We start from the raw sequence: 25,615 nt of genomic DNA on the forward strand, positions 1-25,615 counted from the left end.
CTCATACTTTTTAATTTTAGTTGTTGCTTTAGCCTGTTGGGTCACATTTTTTGTCAGCGCTGAAGGCTGCCATGAATTGGTAATGAGGGCCCCTTTTTGCACATGATTTTGGCACTTGGCCAAAATCAACTTCCCAAGGCAAGCTTTCTCTAAAAGAACCTGAAGCATTTTTTTGTGATTAGGAATCATGTCTGAAAGCTGCCACAACCAGTTGTGTAGGCATGTCAAAATGACTTTATACAGTATATCTGAAGCATTTGGGGGGGAGGGTCTGTTTTTTCCTCGTGTACCAAATTGTTGCTATTATTATTCTAAATTTCCGCAGCTTACGCACCTCCAAAAACCAGGCTACAGAGAGCTAAAGCATAATGAGGATCGTTGGTATCTTTGTATTTTTCAACATGCCAAAGCAGCACTAATTGTCACGTTTAAGCAAGATACAGTATTAGGGATTGCTTAAAACACTTGTGGACGTAAAGCAGATGAATCTTTAAACTTTTAATCTCAGTAAATTATGCTCAGTGAACAGTAAGTAATGATATTTTTGAGAAGTTTCTTTGTTTGAATTGTATGAGTGGAGCTTTTTGATAAATCTATTTAAAAAAATACATGCCTGGGTCCACTGGGGGGAAATTTGCAAGGAAAATCTTGGATGTGCCTTTGGATTTATCCCATTTCCTTGAAATCTGGGTATGGGTCTGACCTATGAGACAGGGAACAGGAGCTGGGTAGTCCTTTGTTGTTAAAAAGAGGGAAAGGGAGTTAGTCTAAACATTAGTAAGGAGCTGCAAAAGTTCACGTTTCCAGTGTGCTCAGAGTTCTGAAATTTGTAGAGATCATCAGTGCAATAAATGGGTTATTATTCCTTGCTGATATTATATAAACATGTTTGGCACTGTAAGTGAATACATTATTATTATACACTTGAACGTTCTGTGAATTTACTCTGTGAATTGGAAATTAAGGACCTCCTATTACATGCTGTGTATGCTCTACTCCCAGTATCATTTCCACGTGTGCTCAATGTAAAGACAAAATGCATTAGGCAGCACTTTTGTCAGGTATTTTTATTTTACATTTCTGCACTTGTGGCTGTAGCTGAGGATTTGTTCGTTCCTCCCTGTGTGTGTTGTTTATTTATAAGCAACACCGTTTTTCGGCAGCAATATCGATATGGAACAGCCTTTTTCTCACCTTCCCTGCCCCCTGCCCCCAGCCTTGATCCCTTTTGCTGCTGTTAAAATGGGCTTTGCAGGTATTGTCTTTCTTCTGTTAAACTGTATTTTCTGTAAGGTGTTGGGTGTGGGGATGTGTGTGTTCCTTTATTACATAATGCAAGACACAGATAAATCAGAAGAAAGCTCGAGCTTTACAGACTCCTCGGAATCGGTACTTTCATGTAACTTGGCTGGGAGAGTTTGTTCGTTGTTAGGTTGCTGCAGACTGAGTTACAGTACCCAAAAGTCTACTACAATTTTAACTGTAACACGTTGTATTTGCAACGAAAATAAGCAGGCAAGATGAACATGTTGCAAGAGAATAGATGGAGAACTACAGTAAAATAAAACTCATATAACTTAATTGTATTTTTCTGGGGCTTTTGAAAAGTTTTACAACAGGGGAAAAATACGTCACTGTTGAATCCTATTTTAATGTAAAGCATTGCCAGAAAATGATCATACTTGGTGCAAATATAAATGTGATAGTAGAGTTTTTTGCAAATCATTATGGAATTCATTTGCTGGTGCGTTGAACTAATTTCTCCTGGGTTACTGAGTTAGGTACTGTTAATTTAAAATATGCACATACCCACCTTCTTACTGCAAAACTAACTTTAAAATGTTTTAGTATGATATTCTTAGTGTTGCCTAGAAGGTCTTACTGGGAAATAATGAACACATGCTAGTGTACTTCTTTTAGAGGTTTTCTTTTCTATTTTTGTTGGTGAAGGGTTGTGTTATAAATCACAGCAAGTTATTCTCCAAAAACTTTGTGAACAGTTTTTAAATTCAGATATTTTTTTTGATAGCATATCTGAAATGTAAAATCTAATATATGAAGTAACAAAGTTTTTCTTCAAAACTTAAAACTATAAATTTGGCTTTTGATTGCAGACAGCAAATTAACATTTTCCTGCATGAAGAAATCTATTGTCTATATGAACATACAAAAAAAGTCATGTTTTCACCAGATAAATCAGCATTCCATATTTATAAGTTTAAAATTTGAAATGCATAGACACTGCATTATATTTTTAAATCCAAAACTAGTAGATTAATATTTCTTTATAAATAGATTGATAAATAACTGGTTAGTTATTTTTTCTGACATTAAAACAGGTGAAGGATATAAAGTACTCTCCATTGTGCCATCTTTATTTTTAACAGCCCTCAGGAATAATGTGCCTCTAATCTTCCTACTCGCAGGGCTTTATGTTTTCTATTTGTTTGCAAACACATCATGAAAGAGTGCAATTATAAAGCTTAACTTTGTTCTAATTTTGTATCTTAGATTTTTGCACCATAGAAACGCTGAACTCTCAGTTACCCACATCAGTGCAGAAAATCTATATATTTTCCATTCAGAAAACAAATTCTTGCTTTTTAGTTGGTATTTTTATTGATCATTAGACATTAATATTTCATATTTTAGTAGTGCAGTGTAAGTGGTACATATTGTTATGCTTTTGAAAAAAGTTACTGATGTATTTATAAAATACTTTCACTTATATGAAAGAAAAAGAACTCTAAACATCGTGGAAAACTTTCAGTTTATCAAGGAAACATTTGTCTTGTAAAAATAGCTATATTTCTCAGTAGATTCTGCTGCATTTTAAACTTTAGAAGTGAAACATTGCTGTTTTGTTTTGTCTTACGGGTTTGTTGTGTTTTTTTGTTTTTTAGCAAGGATTTAATTCATATAAACTAAGCACTTTGTTCTATATGTTCTAAATTCCAGCAATGAGATAAATAAATTGCTGGATCAGATAGAACATAATTATTGAATTTTGGCACAACTTCAGTGAACTCTGCCACGAAAGATTAATGTGCACAGTGCGCTCTTAGATTCTAAAGTAACAGAGTAAGATAAGGGGAGTGCATAACAGGCTCCAACCTTTGTGGTTTAGAGAAAATAGAAAACCATGGGCAAATGTTAACTTTTGGTATAAACTGCTAATGATAATGTTTTGTCATCTGGGTGATAAAAGCTACAGGAGTAGACAAGAAAATCCAGTTTAACACAAATTCTCTCCCCTTCTTTCTTGCTCTGCTTCCTATTTTTCAGTATTAGAATAGCCACAGTTGCTCTATGTTTGTAGGAAAAGGAGAACAGAGCAGGCAGTGTACTTGCAGTATCCAGTAATGTAATGTCCTGATGGAATCCCTCCACATCTGCATGTGTCGTATGTGGGTTTTTACTACAGTCACGATTTTGTTTTGTGATTACGGTGCATTGATTTCAGAAGATAAGTAAAATCGTACTAGCTGGATGAAGGCTACATGGAGTAATAATAGTGGTTGTAATTATTCCCTCTCTCTTCTTTCTCTACCAAAGCTTGAATGTTTAAAATATTTGCTTCACTTGACAATTTGTGGTTATAATCACAAAATCTTCTTCCTCTTGGCTTTTAAATAATTACTGCACCCAAATAATGTTTTTAATTGAGAACAAAAATGTGTATTGTCCTGCCAGTCAGGCTCCCTTGGCAGGACCAATAGGACTGCAAAACCTTTTTAGTATTTTCAGTCAGTTTGCTACAGGGGAGAGCAGGCACAACATCCACCCTGCTCTGGGGAAAGCGCTGCTGCTCTGCCGACGGCTCCCTGCTCCTGGGAGCAATCCCTCTGCCTGCTCAGCCTCTCCAGCACCCCGAACCTGAGCCCACATGTTTTCTCCTCCTCAGATATGTGCAGCAGCAAACACCAGCCCCTGGCCCTGGAGCTGGTTTCCAGGAGGGCTCAGGGATTGGCGGCACAATGGGCAGGCCCCAGCATGGCTGCAGACACAGGGGCTGCCTGCCTGACTGGCTGGGCATGGGGATATGGCTCAGTGCACCCAAAATGCCGGGAATCAGAGGGAGTGAGGCAGGGAGGATGCATGGTGGGATTTTTCCTCTGTTTGCTCCTTGCTTCCAGACTGTTAACCTACTGCTGAGGCTGAGTGTGCTCTGCTCAACGTTTTAAAATGGCAGGTATCCAGAATCTTGGACATATTTCATGACTTCAAAGACATTTCTTCTCTCCCTCCCGGTCACATCCTTAAGCCCATGATGACAGCATTATGAGTGGGATAGTTAAGGAGGAATCAGGGCAAGGGATTGATCCAGTAACCACTGCAGTCAGCAGAGAGAATCCCCCTGACTACATGTCTTTGGATCCCACACCCTGTGACCTGGCTGCTCTTCTCCCTTATTTCCTGATGGCACTAGCATGACTAGCACTGTCATCCTACTCAAGCAGCTTCCTTGTCTTTATTGGCACTTCTCAAAGAGAAAGGTTTACTGAGTAAGGTTTACTGTGTCTCTTCCTTGTCTTGCAGAGTCTGAGTGCATGGTCTGGCTGCTTACAGTCCTTTTCCTTGTCTTTCTCCCTTTCTGAAAATTACTCTTGTTCCTGACCTTGGTTTATCAAATCGTGTCACCATTTCAAGTGGAGTTCAGTATGTGCAGCTACCTGTCTAGTGTATCCCCATTAAAATGCTCCATTTGTATGTCCATGTATAAAATTAATTTATATTCTGGGCAAATGTTTTTGATAATCAGGCACAATTTTCCTTCAGTTAGGTGGATTCCAAGATACCTTCATCTTCAAACAAAAAAATGATACTTTTATCTTTTTTATAGAACCATAGAATGCTTCAGTCTTTGTTTGCCCTATAAATGTGTTTAGTTGGAAAACATTTAACAAGTTATATTTGGTGCATGTCTGTATTTCAAAGTACACAATGGTCCTTTTTTCTTTTAAGTAATTCACAGAAATGAGCATTGTTTTTAGCAATGTAAAAATGATGGCTAAAGAACAGTAGTTGGAATATCATGCCTTCTTTGCATAGCTAGTAAATGTATTTGCAGTGTGAAATCAAGTATGCTTTCACAGCAGTGGGGTTATGGACTGTTAAAATACTCAGGCTTAGAATATTATAGATATTTTTGCAAAAGCTGTATATACGACCCAGTGAACACCCTCTGTATAACTTTAGCGCTTAATAGTTGGCTGAATGTTGAAATGACTACCAGGTGTCACATGTGAGGCTCCGAGATGACCAGACAAAAAGGTAGATTAAAGAAAAGCCTACTGTTCCCTCTCTGCTGGCCCGGGGAGCCCTGCCTGGGCTCCCAGGGGTGCTGAGCTGGGGGCACCGGGCCCCGCTGCACCAGAGCAGCTGCGTGAAGCAAGGCGGGAGGGAGAGCGGAGCGAGGGCAGGAGCAGAGTCAAGGCTCTTGTGACTGCATGGAGCATTTGTTCTGCCTGGTGAAGAGGGAGCATGGGGCTGGTTTGGGAACTGAGCTCTGCTCTGAGCCTCTCTCAGAGTCAGGCCAGTGTCTTCCAGCTGCAATTCCGGAGCCCTTGGCAGAGTAAGAAGTTACATGGGCAGAGCACTGGGAGAAGACTCAGTCCTGTGAGGAATCCTCTAGGGCTTCATGAGTTACAGCAAAATTTAACACCTGAATCATATGCAGAAAATATGAGATAGGTGAATGTGGGTTCTTAGATCTGTAACTATGGGGAAACCTTTCTTTCAAGCGCGGTAATGGATTATTAAGTAGTATTAATTATACTGAAGAGATTTTTGGGTACTTTTTAAGTTACCTGCACATTGTGCAGGCCAGCAGAGTAAATGATCCTAAAACATAACCTGTAAAATAATGGCGTACCTTGTAGTTTACAAATTTGCACATCCTAGTGTCCATTTCTGAGGAGTCTGTCCCTGGGCATGCCACATCTCCCAATGGCTGAGTGTTACAAAAGTTTGACCTTTCCCTTCCACTGAGACACAGAAAATCATGCATTTCAGCATTACAGGCTTCCAAAATATAGAAAGACTGTTGTGAAGAAGATTTTTGCAGGCATCTGAAACTTTTTTTTAAATTGTGAGCAGTGAGGAAGAGTGATGTAAAGAAAGCTGTTATACTTGGGTGGGGCAAGAGGGAGTAGAGGAGGAAGGTTTGAGTTTGGAAAACCCAACCAAGCTGTATAGCTCTCAATGTTTGCAACCTATGAAAATATTGATGACAAAATTGAAATTGCCTTATGCTGGCAGATCACAGCTGAAATTGCTTTTTGTGGCCTCAGAGCATGGCTGAAGCAGCAGAGCATTTGACTTAAATACCGCTGTATTAATAGTAGGGAAGAAACAATTACTGGGAAGGAATTCCAAATACCTACAAGGTCTCTCATTTGGGGACATGCATTAGTTTGGTAAATTCCAATTCCCAGACTGGCAATAATGATTGTTACTGTATACCCTTTATGACTTTTCAGAGCAAGAGAAGCCAACTTGAGGAGCATTCATATTGTGATACCCTCAGTGGTAAGTACCCTGACTGAAATCAAGTTTATTACATTTTTGTAGAGTGGAGGCCCTTTTCAGGACCACACTTGATGCAGCTTAGTCACATAACAGCTTCAAATGGCATTCTGGAATAATAGGGCAGTAATGTGATACAGTCTATAAAGAAAATCAGTGTAAAACACAGGTGGTTGCAAGCATTTGTGTGGTCAGATATAAAACCTTCTCTATGGGTACAAGCTACTGCTTTCCCACTTGAAGAAAGTATAATTAAAAGTGCTTTCCAGATGTGCTGGCACACATCTGCTGTTTTTCAAAGGGAATTTTGCAAATACAAACTGAACTGTGTTGCATTCATCATTATAAAGCTGTTGATGGTTTTTCAGGTAATAAAAAGATTGGAGGCATCAACACTCCCACTGTAAAATTGAGGTGTCTTTAGACTACAGCATTTTGTGTTCACATTGTGTCCTTAGGATTTTCTGTGAGTAGTTCATAGCTGAGCTGAGACAAATATGCAAAATTTTTCTGGACAAAAACGTGCACTAATTTCATGAAAACATGAGAGTTGATCCCTTGCTAGTGATTTCATTTTTTACTGGGTAGATGTAATAAATTTGTACGGTTTTGCTTGGATTTTTTTTTTTTTTGTTTTCAGTGCAGTGAATAAATGATACTGTAAAACAGTACAGTTTCTTTAAATGAATTTTCAAGATATGATAATAATCAGGAAACAAGAAAAATATTATATGTTGGAAATAGTCCTTTAATTTCACTTCACACATAAAGCAAATAAAACTCTACTCCCATGATGCATCCTTAGTTGAACTATCTGGAAGAAAATAAATCAGAAGTAAATTAGAAAAGGTGATAGGCTTTAAAATATTATTGAGAGATTACAGATCTTTTGTTTTAGCTATATAATCAACCTGTTTGTCCTAATATCCCACTAATTTAAATAAAGTTAGTATTTCCCCTGGAAATGTTGTAATTAAAATAAAAGCCCTGTTCCAGAAGTAAGTTTTTGCAGTTCCAGGAGTTTTAGTTACTGCTGCTTCTTGGAATAAGCACAAGGGGAGAATGTCGTGCCTGCCACCTTCTTACTGACCCTTCTTCTAACATTGCATAGATACTCATAACTATGATTTTTAGTTGATTTTGAAAAAAAATGAAGGATGTCTTAGACTATTGGCCAGGCTGCTAAATGATGAGAGAAGGTTTTTTTAGGATGTCCAGTGTAATATTGCCACACCATTGCACATCTTTTCTTTACTTACTTCCACAGATGTGATTTGTAGGCTCCCTTTTCAAGTGAGAGTCTAATCCTTAGCAATTATCTTAGGGAAATATTGACACTGAGTAAACCAAATGGATTTCTGGATATTCCCTCTTAGATGGACTCTTTCCTACAGCAGTTGCTTTTTACAATTAAATCTTTCTTGACTAAGCATAATCTAAAATTTCTTTTTAAGTGCATAAATGTCGGAATAATTTGCAGAAGATTTAGTCAGAAAAATGGCAGCTGAGATTAAATAATTTTTGATATAAAACTTAACATATTATCTGTATTTAAGTTTTTGGATTAGCCTTTCTGTCTGATATCTTTTAAGTTCTTACAAAGCCATTGATGGATTCAGTGAGGGATGCAAAAAGCAGCCTTGGTAGCAAATTGCCCTGTGTGTTTGACTTTTCTGGAATAACATAATAATTTGCTGTGGCCCTGGTGCTGCTAAACAAGAATGTTCTAGCTTTTGTAATTTTATGCCTCTGAGACAAAGGGTCTAGACCATCTCATTGCATCTGGTCTGTGAACGGAGACTTCTTGAGAATGCAATGGAATGGATAACAATCAATGAGAGGGGTATTAATAACATCATAGTGAAAATGCTGATTTCATCAATACTGCTAGTATATCTGACCTTTTTCTTTTAGTGAGTATACATTGTGATGGCTCTGGTATATTATAAATGTTCTATTGTGGCATAAAGACTTCAACTTTGTGCTTCCAGTGACGATTTTACAAGGATATATTTACTAACACATACACATACGTTTAATAACAAACCACATTTAAATCACTGTTTGCTCAGGAGGTAGGATTTTATCACTGAACCATTATATTTGGGTATTTTTCTGGCAAAATTCCATTTGACATGAAACTTAGAAAGGTCTAAAAGAATACAGACATTCAGATGTGAAAATGTGCAAAATGAACACTACCTGGCATTTAAATTGCACTCTGCTGCAATAAAGACTTGTTAATAGTCACTCCTCTGAACTGGCTGCTCACATCAGAGCCAGCCCTGGCCAGACCCTCACAGTTTTTTACATAACCATGTTGAACAAAGGGTCAGTTTCCATAGAAGGTCAGGTGGTTTAGACAAAAGAAGTAGCTTATTGAAAAAATACATTATATAAATGCAGGAGTGATTGCATCCTCGGCAACTGCAGAATTTTTGGTACTTTTTGATTATTCCTAATATTTGAAAAGTAGAATGCTGCTCTGAGTGGGGGAGATGTGGAAAAGTATTTTGGGGCTGTGCATCAAGGGGCATGAAAAAGGCACTTCACTGAATAGCAAAGATCCTTCTCTGACCCATAGATGCAGGAGACCACCCACCAAAGATGGGTTACCTCTCAAGGGCAGCAAACCTGTCCAGTGTAGCTCAAACAGATAAGGCACTGCTCCTCTGGGGCATAAACCTCTTCCAGACATACAGTACAATTCTGTAAGAGGCCACGGTGTTGATGGCTGTGAGTGGAGAGCCTGTTACATATATATGATACTATTGTTCCTTATGTATTGCCGATTTGGCAAGGATTTCCTCTTCTGGACATCTATATCCTGGGTAGTATTATGGATTCACCAAGTGCAGAACTCCCTATTTCACCCAGAAAAAGAATTGAGAGCCCCTGCTTGATGCCACATTTTATCTCTATTTAGAACTATTTTTTTTTTTTTTTTTTTTTTTTTTGTCTTGGGCTTTGAACTGTTGATGTTAATATTTTCTTGTAAATCAGGAGCATTGCCAGCACTTTTTATGCCTCTCAGATACCCATTCTTCACCTTAAATTAAAAACTTGTGGCTGTGGCTTCACAATCAGTTGCTGTAAGAATATGATCTATAATGTTAGAAGCCTTGGCTAAGGCCTTGGGAAGACAAAGCCAAAGGAAAAAAAAAAAAAAAAAAAGAATACTCTTTAATATTAAGACTGATTTTTAAAAAATATGTCCCTAGGATGAAAAAATTCACGGAGGACAAAGACACATTCAAAATATTGCTAAAAATAATCTTCAATTATTTTGATGAAATGACTTTATAGAACTTAAAGACAGATCAAAAATAATTATCATGTGTTTCAAGAGGTTTTTTTTAGTTTCATACTTTTCTAATCTGTGAAATAGAAAAAAACATAAACTATAATTTATCTTATAAATTAAGGTCAAGGGGAAGGGGAATCAGATCAAGTCATATATTTGCTGTCAAAATATATTGAAACATTTTATTTTGTCTTGTTTTTTTTTTTTTTTACATCTGTATTTGTCTCTGTCAGAAAGAAAACCAAAAAGATAATTTTGAGCTTAAAACCAGAACTTTTTGATCTTGAAAATATTTAAATAAAATAATTCAGAAATTTCAAAAGCCTCTCTTCTTTTTTAAATGGCAAGTAAATTGACACGCTTCCTTGGAAATAACCTTTTTTTAAAAAAAAGATACAGGCTTTTTTTGAGGCAAAATTGTCTAAAAAATTTCCTGCCTACTCTACCATGTGACCAACATATATTTTGCTCTTCTTCAATTGTTGTGCTTTTGATTTTGTACAGTGTGAAACATTAACTAGTTATCAGTTTAAGCTGTGATTTTTTGGGATCATTCTTCAAGAGTGAAATACCTGATGGTAGAAATATATGGAAAATCTAGTTTCAAAGGCTTTGGCTCTGGATAAGCCTCATATGCTCAGGGAAATAAGACCAGTGAAACCATCAGAAGTGGTGTGCTTAGTGATTTCCTTGAGGTCAGTATGTGTTACACCAATATAAATATCTTTTATGAGACCTGCACACAGCTAGTTACACTGCAAATAATCTTGAATACAGCCATGCAGTAATTGTTGCCCTGAGCTTTCACATCCTTTGGGTTTTCCCCCAGTGCCTAGGAAACCTGTACAGTGCATGTCTGTAGCCAGAACAGTGTCAACAGCAGCAAGACAGAGTCCTTGGGATACCAAAGGTGCTCTCCAGGGAGGTCCCATATCCTATTACCCAGCTGGGTGACTCTGATCACTTCCCCTTCTCCCAACAACAGCCCTCCATAAAACTGGGCTGAAATCCCTTGGCATTTTGCTGCCTTCTTAAATCATCCTGTTGAAATGTTTCAGTGTTGCTTAAGGAAGGCTTAAAGACACAGCTCTTAGCAGGGTTGTCATTCAAAGTGATTATACCCTGCTTTTTACAGGTCTTGTGAGGGAATATCTGCTTTCAGCCAGAAATGTGAGCACCGTGCCTTCTATTCTTGTGCAGGGTCATCAGCTGTGGCAGTAACACTGAAAACAAATATATCCCCTCCTCTCCTGTCCTGCATAACTATTTCTATTGTTCGCTAATTAAGTGCTTCAGAGTTGAGATTGTTTCTGATCAGTGCTGATTCAACTACTGGATGTACGGAAAAGTAAAAATGTTCTGAATATTATTTTCACTTCTCTGTGAGGCAACTAGGAGAGGCTTTAATTTTGAGCTAGCCAGTCTCTTATAGAACTGCCTTCCAAGTCTAGATGATTAAAGTGATATTGTATATCTCTGAGAAAAGAGCTTTGGGAGTTCAGGGGCAGAACATGAGTTTCTCTCTGTGTCAGTAGCTCAGTAGAAATGCATGTCTGTGCAGTGTGTGCCACTGCTGTTGACAGACACTCCGTGTTAGCTGGGACTGTGTTGGTAGTCTGGAGTGTGATATCCCATTGTGGGCACTGGGCAGCAAGAAGGGGGTAGAGTACAATGACAATAATCAGAGATCCTGAAGGTCTGATCTACAAGGAATGTTTGAACCAAGTGGAATCATTAGCAAAATGTGTCAGGAAGGACAAGAATAACTGGTGGTGCCTTGTGGACACATTGAAGTTCCCTTGTGTTCTCTTTGTCCTATCTTCCCATTTTCTCCACCATTTTCCACATTCCCTATTACTTTACCCTGCCCACCCCAACACAGACAGTTTTCTAACTTTTCAGGGGGAATTTATGCACAGTGCTTCTAGTTGTTAAGCTCGTAAAGAGTTGATCAGGAAAATTTAACTTCTTTCATTACAATTAATATCTCGTGTTTGGCAAACTGATGTGTATGGCAAGAGCTACTTTAGTGGATGATATTGTTAAAAGAAGTCTTTTATGCCTTTATCATTGTTCCTATTTCCAGCTGCATTTCCTGGTATAGTGCCTGAATACTTCCACTGCTTTCTGAAATAACAAGGAGCAACCTTCCTGGAACTCTTGGTCCAGGAGCAAATTCTCTCTGCTTTATTTTTTTCTCCATCCATTGTTCCCACTGGGCTTCTGAAATGTATCACTGAAAATTCAGTGTGAAGGTCTTGCTTCAGAAAAGCTTAAATAATGGGAGGTTCTTATCTAGCAAATTCTGGATAGATGACAAAAAAAGAAAAAACAACAGAAAAAAAACCCAAACCAAAAAAACCCCCGAACAACCCAAACCCCAAAACCCAATCAAATAGAAATATTTCCGCTTCAGCATGGCAACTTTCTGTGGCAAATAAAGTGCCCATGGGAAGATCCTGTACTTATAGAGTAGTTGAAGATAGATTGGGATTTGAAGATTGTGGTAATTTTGTTTGGATTTTACTTTAGCCTTTTCTTACCTCTAAGTGAAACAGACATTGAGAATGTGTGTCTAATGCTAGATAAATCCCTTTGTACATAAATCATGAGTACATGCAGTCTATATTTTGCCAATGAATTCAGTAACATACTATAATTAAGCTTTGAAAGCACACAAATGACAGACCCTTGATAATGGTGACCTGCAAAGTCTTACTGTGTAAGCTAGAGCTGCACTAAGATACTTTTTCTTCTTCTAAAATATGATGGTTATTGGACACCGAGAAATTCCTTGTCAAAAGCATTCAAAGTAATATTCATATTTTCTCTTTTGATGTGAACGGGGGAGTTACTAGGGGCAGAATATGTCCCATAACATGATAATAAACACCTGTTCCTCTGAACAACCAGGCGTCCTCCTCACTAAGTGCTGACTCTTTGCCTCAGTTCTCTACAAAGCAAATTTACAGACTCTGTCTGCCAGGAAGTTCTCAAACTGGAAAGCAAACACAGGATGGAGACAAAATACACCAGGGCATTCAAACCGAGTCTGTTAGAGCAGATAGAAAACATCAACAAAAATAAATGGAGTGAGAGAGCAGAGGCTGCGTGGGAGATGTTTGCTTTCGTGAAGAAAAAGAAGAAAATTCCCATTTGCAGTGTTTTGAATACAACTGAGGAAAAAAAAAAAAAAAAGAAGAAGATAACCCAACTCTGTGAAACACAGGAAAGAAGGTGCTAAAGTAAAACAGAATAACTCATGATGGAGTGAAGACCACATGGTCTTAAAATATAGCAAGAATGTGGGCAAGATAAGGATCCTAGAAACAAAATTTAGGTAGAAGAAGGTTTCATATTACCTACAGATCACAAGGAAATGTGAGGTTACTGAGTAGAAGGTGTGCACTAAAATCTGTGTGCACTGAAAACTGGAGTTTTCAAAGGCAAATGAAACTCTTTGCAGTTAAAGACATACCTAGATAACATTAAAACATGACTAACTGATTGCCAGATCCTAGTTCACAGTTGGACGTAAATTTAGTAAAATTTGTCTCCTTGAAATTGTACAGTAGTACCACAGAATGTCAAGAGGAATCTTGGAAAAGAGGAAAAGAGGTCTTCTAGTCAGTACCTGCTTATTTTTAAGCAGTGTAATGCACTTGAGGGGTGGACTTTGAAAATTCTTTTTTTCTTTTAATCTCCTCAGGTAGAAAATTTTCTGTTTCTTTGGGTTTCCAAGAAAAAAAAATTAGTAGAGCAAACTCTTTCCCTTCATAAACTGTTTGATTCCTTATCAACTATAGCCCTCCCAAGTTTTTCCAGCTTTTCACTGCTGAATTCAGCACAGGTGGTTTTTTCAGGTGTTAGACAATACATTTGATGTTGCCTGCACCCTGATTTTTTCTGGTGTGTGATTGGTTTGCCAAGGCAGTGAAAACTTCTATTTGAACACCTTGAAGATGACAAATGAGGTCAAAATTATGAAAAAACCTGTGCAGGAATGGGGCAGTATCTGGTCTTGCTGCTGTTCCTCTGTGCTGAGTTTGTATTTAACTCAAAGTATAATTCATCTTCTGAGCACAAACTGATTTTTTTTTTTTTGTGGCAAACTTTTATTTTTATGTTGCTTTTAAAAATCAAAGAAATATTGAGAAAACTTGTCATTGCCAAAAAAATCTCAGAGGATCAGCATCCAAGGAATGAGAATTTAGAAATTTGAGCTTACAATGGGATTTGAAGGACACAAGGGTGTCTACAATAGATGTCAGGTTTGTGACGAGCTTGTAGAAATCAAGGAGCAGAAAAGGGAACATTTAGGGGTTGGTTGACCAAAGATATGAAAGAGAGAGGAGGAAGGGACACCACAAGGAGGTAGATAATCCTGGGTAAGATTTCAAAGTTTTCAGAGCACAATCAAATCAAACCTCTGTGCTTCCTGACATTTTGCCTGTTACAAACCAGTGCAACATTCCATCCAAGAAGTGTATGTTGAAAAAAGTGTTTTAAACTTGAATACTTTGTTCAACTGGGTTCCTGAGTAATGAGACAGTAAGGGATGAGGAATTATGCAGCTTAGGAGGTGATTATGGTGGCATGGGAGACTGATGATGTACAGCTGTCAGAACAGAAAAACTGGTGGATGAAGTTAGGAGTGAAATTCGCTCCATCTCTGAGGTGGCATTTCTGGAAAACAATAAAACCAAGATTTTTGGTACTAAGAACCTGAAATATGCTTCCCCTGCCTGCCAAATCTCATGTTAAACGTCAATATTGCTTTCAGAGGTACAATTTTTAAAGTGTCCTGGAGTGAATCATGCCATCTTACAGAAAGTCGTCCAGCCAGACCAAAGTCATTTTCCCCCTTATACACAATTTGAGTAATAAGACACAAATAAAAGCAGGAAAACAGCTTTCAATGGGAAATATAGGAAATAATTGGAAAAATATTTATAAAACATCAAGCCCATTATCCTAGAATTAAAGTTCTAGTTCAGCAGTTTTCTATTTATTTTCTAGTCATGAACATGGGTTTCTGGTTTTCTTCTTGCTAGCTCTACGTACCCCAAGCCTCAGTTTAAAAAAGTAAATGGATTCTGATTTTTTTTTTTATTCTGCTGACTGTATAACAACTGTTCTCATCAGTTTAATGTGATATCACATTAGTTAGAAAAAATACCTATATAGGTTTTTGTTCATCATACCCTGGTGGAAAATACACCAGAATAAAGTTGAAAGAATTTATTTCCAGTGGGCTACTTGAGAAGAAGTTAGGAAAGAATAGTGGTCTTGTTATATAGATGATTTTCATTTATTTGGATCTGCTGATGATCAAACACTTCAGGCTCTACCTCCAAGAAGAGAAAAGTTATCAAAGTGATTTTCACCACCTTATTAGCAGCAGACAAGTCTGGTCTTAAATTAAGAATTCAGTTTTAAAATAAAAGATTTCTGTGTATAATTCCCGTGGGTTTTTAATGTGATTTTTTTCTGTGTTTCTCTGTAACTTACTTAGTTTGACTACTGCTCTTACTTTTTGTTTTTTCTTTAGAGCTCTACCTCCAAAAAAAAGATTGCATTTAAAATCCAGCATTAAATGAATAAAGGTCTTCCACACTAAAAATTTGTAGTGGCATCACACTCGGTTTAATATTTATTTTTTTTCTGCCGGCCACATCTTCATTCTGAAATCCAGTTGGAGAGTTTTTTTTTTCTGGATTTTGAAACTGTCCAATGTTCCCTGTAATACCACTTTGGAGCATCTCATTTTTGTCCTCCTTCCATCTTGGTCTGTTCTGCTCAATCCTATCCTATTGCTCACTCCCAGTGGTATTCCTGCCTCTTTTTCCCATGTTGGAAACCTTTGCTTCACACATGCACTGGGCACTTCTCTCTTTGTTTGTTGATCTTTGATTGTTGCTGCAAAGATTTTGGTAATAATGGTTATGAGGCATAGTTTTGGGTTTTTAAATAAAGGGTTGTCATAAGACCTTTCTGTTCAATTAAGTTATTCAAAGTTTATGTTTATGCAGGTAATTAAATGAGATTCTTGTGTGTTTTACTTGCAGTGCTTTAGTTCAGCTGGGTCTGTCTCTACTCATGCCACACAGTATTTTCTAACATTTTGAATTCATTCCTTACTCTTATAGTTCAGTTGTAGCTTTTGAAAAATTTCCTGTGGTTTCTAGGATAAAGGCTTTACTTATTGTACCCTCAGTGGAGGCAAAGAAGTCGAAATTAATAATCATATATTGATACCTTTTATTTTGTTATGTTGTTCTCAGGTACCCAGTCTTGGAGAGTTTGGGAAATATTTCCATAATCTGGTGTTAAAAGACAGTTCAGAAAATGAGGCAACCGGAATTTACCTTTGGAAAAGCCTCTCTCTGTCCATTGATGGGCATGGAAATGTGCCTTCTAAAATAAGTAAATGAGATACTAGAAGCCAAGCTATAGGAAAATCACTGCCCTTTGTTTTGAGCTCTTGTAACATGTGATATTAAGCTTGAGAAAAATTAGAGGAAGATTCTCAAACCTGGCCTGAAGTAAATTTCAAAATTTCCACCTCAATATCTTCTCCAGGAGTTGAAGTAGTGCATAGTCTCCCTATGCTTTGAAATATTCATTGGCTTTTATTTAGGGACAGTCCTGCAGGACTCCAAACAATGACCTTCTGTATTTTAATCTGGGAAGAACAAGTTCTGTGTCTCAGAGAACATATTGCACCATAATATTTGCTGAAAGTTTATAGATCGCAAGGTTCTCTTTTATGTATCTTGGCATACATTTTAGTCAGTTTTATTCCTGCAGACCAACTCCTACATCATTATAACTTCTATTATAAATCTAAGAAAATGTCAATATTCCATCTGAAGGACAAAGCTAACTGTAGAAGTTGGGTTGTGCTTTACACATACGGTGCTCATCCTATGAAGGATGCAAAACCTGCCATTTTTTTTTGTGTTTCAAAAAATATCCCAAGCATATAATATAAGAATTGGAAAGGAGATTTGTACTTGAAGGATTGTCCTTTGCTCTTCCCACATACAGTTCATTCCCACTCTTTTCTGCTCATTATGAATACACAAATGGCATCCTGCAAAGCCTTCTGTAATGCATTTGTTCTGAATGCAAGTCAGATAATACATGAAGAGCTCTGCTTCATGTCAGAGATGGGACTGGAGGTGAAAACCAGACATAGTTGGAATTGCCCTTGTGCAGCTGCAGAATGGCATTTCAGAGCAAATTTGCCTCACCAGGACCTGGGAGCGCATTTACAGTATCTTCAGGCAGTGTGTCTCTCTGGGAACATTGATTCTCTGGGGTTTTTTTGAAAGAACCTGTTGTATTGCTTGTAAAGAATTTCTAGTATTTCATGACTGTGATATAAAAAATAAGTAATTTTTCTTTATGTCTGTAGGTATAAGGTGGAGCTAAAAAACTCTAACAGGTGCAGGTTTGTGTAAATAATGCATTATGAACTGCAATTTGCAATTGCTAAATCATCAAACAAACTACATAAAAATTTGGGACTGGCAGGAAAATTATTTAGCCACTGAGATGTGTATATATATTTATTTGTATAGCTTCAGCAGTGTTTTCTTGATATTTTTTTCTCATAAAAATCAATTTTTTTCTCATAAAAAGTTTAAAATAATGGCTATCCTGAACTTATTATATGGACTCTAGCAAGTCAAATCAGCACACATTTTGGGAGTTGGATTTTTAAATTATAATGTCATGCTGCATGTGATGACTTTCATGTTGTGCAGAGCTTATATTTACAGGTACAAGTAGGGCAGTAGATAGAGCTTGTAGCTGTGCAAAGTTTTCATAAATCCTATAGCAATAATTAAAGCTGATCTGGTTTTACATGCTAAACATGGTTCTGGGATTTCAGTATGTTGAGAAACATTGGCTGCATAAGCAGCCATGTGTTTCTAATTCAGCAATTCTAATTACAGGAAATTTAACGATAATGAATAGTAACAAAAAATAAAATATAGAGGAAAAAAAGACAAAAGAGACCTTAGTTTCCATCCCAAGAAAAGAAGCTTTTTGCTAATAAACTGGTGGTTTTACATTGGAAAATTCATTTGCTGTACTTAGAGCTTATATGTTAACTGTTAGCAGCAGTCTTTATTTTATTTCTGCTTTCCTTTTTATTTTCTCTTTGGTTCCCTTGTTATGGCTACAAATATCTGTTTAATAATTGGGAAAACATGATGGTAAGGCGTGATCCTAAACAGGAAGGCAGCTGGTGCCTTAAGAGTTTGGTAATAGGATATCAGATTTTGTCACTGCCGTAAAATCAGCAATAAACTTAGGCAAGATTTTGGCCCTGCTGAACGAGAGTTTTGCCATTGATTTCAGTAGAGTCAAAATTTCATTGCTGGGGTGTGATAACTAATAGCCTGAGTCAGAGTCTGTGGCAAGCAGAGGAAAGCTGCCTCTCTGGCTTGCCTTGGCTGAAATGTTTGTGGTCTCCATGTCTGTATCACAGCGGGATCCAACGTCTGCCACTCATGCCTTTCCAAGCAGAGTGTCTGATGATGGAACAGGCACAAAGGTATGTAGCCTTCTGTTGGGTTGGTTTCCTTTTGTTTTCCAAAGGTGGTGGAAAAACTGTTTGAAGGAGTTGCTGACGGTGTGTCTTCTCTGCTTTAACTTTTAGTAAACAAGACTTCAGTATCCCAGTTTCGTAGGAACTCAAAGAATGAAATAATAAAGAAAAAAATCTTCAGCAATTGGCACCAAACTGAGCATAAGGATGATAAAGTGCAGGATCCTAGGCCTGGAAAACTGGCCAGTTAAAATACCAAGTGATCCAATTAAAAATAAAAGACAAAATCATGCTATTGTAGGGGAACTGTGAAGGTCATTTGTTCATGGTGATTCTTTCGGCCAAGAGCAGCAGCAGCCTACATTAGACAGATTTCATTCAAAATTATCTTTGTTAGAGAGCACAATCAATTAACTGTGGTGATCCTCATGTCAAATGTCATAGCTGATGAATTATCTTTACCTAACCCCATTGGTAGATTTATTTATGGACTGCATATCCTGGCAACATCCATAGATGTAGGTCACTAAGAAAAACGTTGACTGCTAAGTGATGTAGCAGCTTGTCTGGTAGCCACCTTTTTGGAAATGGAATCATCTAGTTTCAAAAATACAAACTTTCAAAAGATTGCAAGTTCCAATTAGTGCCTCAGAGTCACATTCTTAATTTTATACACCTTAAAAAAAAAGTCTACTGAATTAATTTTGAAATTGAATGCAACTTCCTTTTAACTTCAGTGTAATTCTACTTCCAGCTTAAGAGATGTTTCTTCATAGCCCTTCTTTTGGAATTTTCAGTAGCAACAAAGATGTTAGAAACTTTAAATAGGGTAAAATTTTGAAACTTATTTTGTACTCCAGAGTGTTCTTTGAAGAACGGATGAAAACCTAAAGGGCTTACTTTTCACACCTGAAATGCCTTAGGTTTTTAAGAAATCTCAGTACTTTCCTTTGAAATTTACCAAAAAATATCTGATATTTTTAAACCCAGAAGATCTAAACTGAATCTCACCCAGTCATTTCTGGTTTCGCTGTGCATACTTATGAGCAAAGATCAGGAGACTAAGATAATAAGAATTTCTGCCATCTTTCTTTTTAAGTTAGAACATCTTGATTTGTTTCCTTATTTTGTTCTTGGTGTCATGCCCTCAACTGCATGCTAAAAATTAACTAGAAAGATGGGAAGGCATGTTTGCAAGCTAATGAACTTTAGCCATTTTAGTTTCTGATGTTTAAATACAGCACATTATGTGCATGATATGTGTACAAAACTAATCTGATACGGTACAGAAGATGGAGCCAGGCTCTCCCCAGTAGTATTCAGTGAAAAGTTGATAAGCAATTCTATTTAAAGGCAATTTGAAAAACTCAAAGCTTTTTACCAGGGGGTGGTCAGCACTGAAGCTGGATGCTCAGAGAGACTGTGGTGTCTCCATCCTTGGAGATATTTAAAACCTGATGGACACAGCCCTGAGCAACCTGCTCTGACTGACCCTGCTATGGGCTGAGTTGGCCCAGGCAATCTCCAGAAGTGCCTTCCTGCCTCAGTTTTCTGTGTGAATCTGTGATACTTGGCTAATGTAATAACTTTAAAAAATGCAGGAGATTGTAAGCTAATAGTCTTACAGAAACACAAATCAACCAGATTCTGAAATTGTATTAATTGTACTTGCATGATATAAAATATATAGATAGTATGTATTTAGGGTAGTATTCAAAGCCAACCTTAAAACAGAACTTGGTACCTCTGCTCCTAAATTAAAAATAAAGTTTTTTTTTAATTGTCATGATAAACAAGAGGATTCTGAAGAGTAAAACCATAGAAGTTGAAAAAGCAGAAAAGTCGCAATGTTAATACAGTGTTTCAAACCTTGTCCTAGAGGCAGACATTAGCCAGCTGAAAAGCCTGTAAATTAGGGTCTTAAAATGCTGAGTTGCACAAATCATTCATTAAATTGATGGATGCTGACTTTCCACTTTAGTTTTTTCTTTTTCTTCCATTAAAAGTGTGTTTTCCCCTTGAAACTATCCCAGTGTTTTAGGGGCTGTGCTCTGTCCCTGATTCTGGGAACTCTGGTGTGTGTTTATGTGAACAGCTAAAGATTTCAGTGGGGTCCAGGTGTGATTTGATGATGTTGTTAACAGATTTATTTTCGTACTGGGATGGCACTCAGGGTTGGGGCCTGGAGCCCCTCACTGTGTTAGGTACACTCAGCACAGAGCAGGAGACTTTCTTGCCCAAGGAGCTTCTCCTCAAGCACACAGCCAGGGTGAAATCCCCAACAGCTTCCATGCTTGACATTGGTCTGTTCCACTTTCCCCTAGTTTTCTAAGGGGCACTTTGGGGAATATCTTTCCTTTGATTAATTATAGTTTTTTAGGGAAACTGTTCTTGAAGGTAAACGGTACACAGAAGAGAGAAAAATAAGTTAAGGAATGGACATATGAGACATTTGGAGCATCAAAATGAGCAGGTGGAGGAGTGTGTCTGATATCTAACACTTGGATAGTGTATTTGCGTGCCAAAAACTGTTTTAAAAATGATTAATTGTTATGTACTTGCAATAGTTGATAATGCAAAAATTCATCACTTTTTTTCTTTTTTTTTTTCTTTTTGAATTCATAGGCACTATATGCCGATAGCTGTGTGAGACACTGCTTCTAAAATGGTGCCCTTTCTCTGCATTGTTAGCTAATGTCCTCATCAGAAAACAAAGAAAAAATCCCAAATTTTTAAACAGTTCCTTTGCCTTTAAATTAGCAGTGCTTATTTAGTGTGTGTTTGTTTACCTATTTCTTTTTTTTTTCTTTTTCTTTTTTTTTTTTTCTTTGAATTATGGTTTAAAGCAATAAACCAAAGCTTTGAACAGCATGCATGGACATGTTTTAATATATTCATGAGTGATCAAAATACAGTACAGAAATCACATATGCTGCTCTGTTGCAACTTTCAAGGTTCAATCCATCATTCTGGAACCCAGGGGGCTGAGATTTGACATCCTGCCTAGAAACCGTACTTCAGATTGGCTGGAACTGTGCCATCTCATGTTCAGGTTAAAAGAGCAGCTGTAATTTGTCTGGGTAGCACTTTAACTATGCACAGCAAATTGTAAAACCCATTTTCAGTAATAAACTGGAAGATAAAATAGGTCCATTTGCTTCATTTCCTGATCCATGCAAGATTTCCATCATTTTGATACAATACCACTTGGAGTTTGATCTTATAATGAGACAGATTTCTGTAACAATCTTTCTCAGATTAGCAGTTTTACTTAGCCTATATACACTATGTAGAAGATTTCTCTTTTGGTATTTAGTGGAAGCCTTTTTCTATTGTTCTTTGGAACTGAAAATATGAGAATAATTTCATAGTAGGAGTTAAGTTTATATGTGATTGCCATGATAAATAAACCCCAATTGTACTCTTTTTCAATTGTAAATACCAGATGTGAAAATATTCTATCCTGTTCTCTTTTTTTCCCCATTTATATGTCTTAGTATGGTTTGCATGCAAGAGAGTAGCAAATATATATATATATATATATATATATATATATGTAATTTTTCTTTATGGCTTTGGTTTGTAATTATTTTATATTTCAACATTTAATGTCTGCAAGTGTGACTTTGAGCAGCAAGAAGGGAAAGGAGTTTTCTGTGTCATTTAGGACCTCAAGAGAACTCATTACAGGATAGACTTTCCCCAAGGACTTTGCAGTGAGCCCAGTTGTGGGCGGCCTGACCACGGGTAGCCCTTTTCACTTGTACGTGAAGGCTGTGGGTTTTGTTTCAGTTCCTTTTGGACGTTGCACAGTTTGAGTTGCAGCTCTTGATTTTGATAGAAGTCTGCAGAGTCTTTGTGTTCCCATAGACTGTAAGACACAGCTTTAAATGCCATTCTACTTTGGTAAACAAGTAATGGCTTGACCATTAACTAACTAGCAAGTCCCATCTGAATCCTTGGTACATTTACATCACCAATTTTCCTGTAAGTGTCAGATTGCTGGGTTTTCCTTTCAACAGAGCCATTTCTCTACCTGCATTTCTACTTAGACTTCTCTCTTTCAGCTCCACAGACCTCTCTCTTTTGGGGTATGTTTGCAGGTCTTAGAGTTTGCTAAACCAAAAGGAAAACCCCCTGCCACTCTTCCTAACGCCTCTGCCCCCCATCTGAGCTGAGGAGTCCCATTCACAGACACATATCTGGTGCTGCCCATGCATCACCACTGCAGCACCAGGAAGGCTTTTTCCCTTAGCGTTCCCTCAGTACCACAGAGCTTTTAGACATTGTTGCCAAGACACTTGTCTCTGTGACTCCACTGCTGTAGCTCAGCCTACCCTACTGAAAATACATTCTTGCAAGATGTTTGTTTCCTTTAGCCTTTTGAAAATGCCTCTGGATTAAGAGTTTATGCAGCTACAGTGTACTTGTATTAGGCATGTGATTTGCTGGAGTAGCCAAACCAGGGAAGATGAAATGTCTTTCTGTATATTCCATCTTCCCCTAGCACAGTGAAGCGAGAGCAGGCTACAGGGTTGTGTGCATTGTGTGTCTTGATGGCCACACAAGCACTCGGTATTCACTGGAGACTTGGAGGTACGACAGCTGCATATAAATATGCATAGCTGGAGAGATTCGTGCCTGTGCCTCGTTCTAGGGCTGATTGGCTGTGGTGCTGCCCCTGCAAATCAATGAGTGTTTCCCTCGTCTATCAGCTGCTCCCTTGCTTGGAAGCAGACAAAATGGTTAAAACACCAACAGCCCACAGAGGGCTCCTGAGTGAGGGAAACTTGTTTGCTACAGCATTCAAAACATTTCCCTGAATCTACAGTAGCTCTCAGCAGATGAATTTAGCACTCAGCAGATTAATTTAGCTCCCAGTGTGCTGGATTTAGAAAGAAAAACTAATATAGATGAATACATTCTGTTCAGCCAGCATATTTTGTTTTGCAACAATACACATGTCTTATTTGAACTGCAATCTGGTTGGAAAGCATTTTGCGAGTGGTGCATTGGTCATAAAAATGAGTCATGCTTGCTCATTTTTTAAAAAGCTCTCATCTACTGCAGATTGAGGAAAAAAGGTATTGAGCAATTCACTGGAAAAAGTATTGGAATTTCAGACACCTCTGATGAGCTCTGGGCAGATTTTAAGGTAGACTTTCATATTGTGTTGAAAAAAAAGTAGCGGCTTTAGCTGCATATCTCAGTATGTGACGTGCAGCACCCTGTTCATTGTGGCTTGGCTCATCTGCCTTGTGGGCAGGGTTTCCTTGAAAGGATCTACAGGCTGGAAGCTGAAGGTATGTCCAATGGCTGTTGGGAAGAGCTTGAGTAGGATAAAATCAAGATACATTGTTTCATGACTTCATTTTAACCTTTAGCTTTCTTCCTTAACCTGGAACAAGAAAAGTGGGACTGGATTGCTTATGGATTATAACAGGGCAGCTAGTTGCTTAAGGTAACAGTAATGTTTACTATTTCAGGAGCTAGGAAATAGAATAAAAAGATAAATATATAAACTGAAAAAAAAAAAAAATCCAAAAACCCAACAACCCAATAGCTGGTGAGATCATTTGAACAATTTTATTTGAACATAAAATGGTCAAGGAAATGGAAAGAAAAATGCTGTGATATGACAAACTGGCTTTCAAAAATATTATCATCAGTAAATGAGTATCTTGGAGCAAAGACTTCTCCCAACACAGCTCCCAGAGCTTTCATTGACAAAGCATTTCCACTACAAGCAGCAGAATGGTGGTTATAAAACATTCTTTTAGTCTCTCAACATTTTTAAAAAGAAAAAAACCCCACATTAAAGAAAGGGTTGAAGAGCAAATAAGTCCTTTCAATTGAATTGGTGCTGTAGAGTGCAGATCTAATTTACTTGGGAGATTCTCTGTTGCTGCTGTGATGAGTGCTTTACAGTAGTGATTCTCAATCCTATTTAATCAAAGGACTACTAAACCTTTTGGAGAACACAAACCAAAGACCTTCCTCCTAATGATAGCGCAGTGGTTTTCTTTTACCAGTAGATAAAAATGAAGCAAAACCTTGGAAGCTCTTATGAGGTTTGTTTTCCCCACTTGTTTGTGTGCTGCCTTGCATGTGCAGAGATATGCATATGTTTTCTTCTCTGTTTTTAAATCCTACAATACTTTTGGAGTTTATCTTGTGATATCTTACAGGCTACCAGCAGCTTTTAGTCAGTATTTTGAGGAGTGTTGAAAGGAAGACCACAGAAGGCTGGAGGCCTGGCTCCTGTGTTTGCCAGGAGCCTTGCCCACCTAACCACAAAGTGCTCTGTGGAGTTGCTCTTCCTTCTCGATGGTAAATTCTGCTTTCAGTAAGAGACTGCAAAGTGGTTCAAGGCATCATGAGGGATTTTAGGAGTTCTCCTATGAGGAGGATGAGGCAAAATGGTGCATCCACAGGACATGCAGGGAGGCAGGGATAATTCACCATGCCCTCTGGCTCCTCTCTGCCAGGAAGAGGGGGAATTTGTTAGGAATAAATCCTCCTACTGGAAGAGGAGTGAGCAGTCACTATCCCACATGGACCTCACTGGGAGCAGCAGGAAGGGTCTGGAAAGGGGTTGGCACCACACGGCCTTGGCAATCCCTTGCCCCTGGCTTTTCCCCTGCAGCCCCCAACCCCAGTGAACATAGGATGAAGATGCAGAAGAACAAAGGATGAAAATGCAGAAGACAGGAATTTTTCTAAGGGATGAGGAGAAGTGTTTGGGTCACACTGGAGGCAAGGAGAGGCTTCTGCTGACTGAGGTCCATCTTTTTCTTTTTCTTGGTGCTAGTTTTGAGCCATGCAATCTTTCCTTTTCCTTGGCTCTGTGAAGATGGTTTTGTAGATAAATAGGAATCATGGAAAGCTAATGGTAAGTCACAAGGATGCAACTGTACTTCTACAAGGACTTGAGGGACTACTATGTGTGTGCTGCAAGGCTGAGTACCCTAGAGCAGTAGCCTGTGCAAATGTATCGAGGGGAGATTAGTAGTTAGCTTTACTTCCAGTAGTCTGAGATTCTTGCAAATAGACCGAACTTCAGTGTCTTCTCTGTGATGGGGCAACACCAGAACATCCTGCTACTGCAAATCCTTACCCTCCACAACCCACTTCATTCATCTCCTCCTTTCAAGGATTTTTTGTCTTCTTGGCAACAGCTGCAAAGGAAATTAAAGGCTTTACTTCCAGACTATCTTCAA

This window comes from Chamaea fasciata, unplaced genomic scaffold (genome assembly GCF_029207755.1).
Source record: "Chamaea fasciata isolate MVZ Bird 193981 ecotype frontalis unplaced genomic scaffold, bChaFas1.0.hap1 SCAF_2, whole genome shotgun sequence".
Taxonomy (NCBI): domain Eukaryota; kingdom Metazoa; phylum Chordata; class Aves; order Passeriformes; family Sylviidae; genus Chamaea; species Chamaea fasciata.